The sequence below is a fragment of the Arachis duranensis genome, chromosome 4, assembly GCF_000817695.3.
Source record: "Arachis duranensis cultivar V14167 chromosome 4, aradu.V14167.gnm2.J7QH, whole genome shotgun sequence".
In the NCBI taxonomy this organism is placed as follows: Eukaryota; Viridiplantae; Streptophyta; class Magnoliopsida; order Fabales; family Fabaceae; genus Arachis; species Arachis duranensis.
The window spans coordinates 105,419,456-105,420,260 of record NC_029775.3 but is presented as its reverse complement, the minus strand read 5'-3'; positions in this window follow the sequence as shown (position 1 = coordinate 105,420,260).

Below are 805 nucleotides of genomic sequence, written 5' to 3'. Positions count from 1 at the left end.
GATCCGTGGTTCCGTCGTAGAAGTCCATATCCGGGCTTTTGAAGTTTCTCGGAACTTTTGCCCTCATTATGTCCTCGCTGAAAGGATCCTCTTCACCCAAGAGCGGCTCCTCTTGTTCGTCGCGGGAGTTGTGACTCTTGAGGGAAGATTCTAGCTTTAAGAGTTTCCTTTCTAACTCTTTTCGCCGTTCCATCTCCTCTTTTAGGTACCTTTCAGTTTCCTTTTGCCGCTCCCGCTCTTGTTCTAGCTGTTCCAGGCGGCTGTGGACTAACCCCATTAGTTCAGTTACGTGGGATGGTCCGCCTTTTCCTGATTCGCGCTCGTCTGAGGGGTTTGCCTTCGGGTTTTTTTACCCCGGAGGTGCCCTCTCTCTGCTGATTGTTAACCTCTTGGTGGAGGGCTAAGTCCACATTGTTATTACCTGTGTCCAGATTCTCTTGTTCGGAATCTGTTTCCGCATGGCCTTCTTCGTGGGATCTGTCCGCCATCAATGGATGATCTCTCGGGTCCCCGGCAACGGCGCCAATGTTACGGTGGGTAACCGGAGATTGATTGAACGGATGGCGTTGGCTGGCCCAAACGTGTGAAGGAGGAAGTTTCCGTCTGAGTATGCAGCTCGGGAGACTCCGTCCGACTTGTGTTCGCGAGTGAATGGGGGGTGGTACCTGCAAAGACACTCCGATGCCTAAGTTAGCAAGAGTGTGAGCAGGCCTAGAGAGTATTGGGCTTAGAGATACCTGAGGGGTGTCAGTGTATTTATAGTGGTGAGCCAATAACCACCGTTGGAGTAGTGCCGTATCTTTAG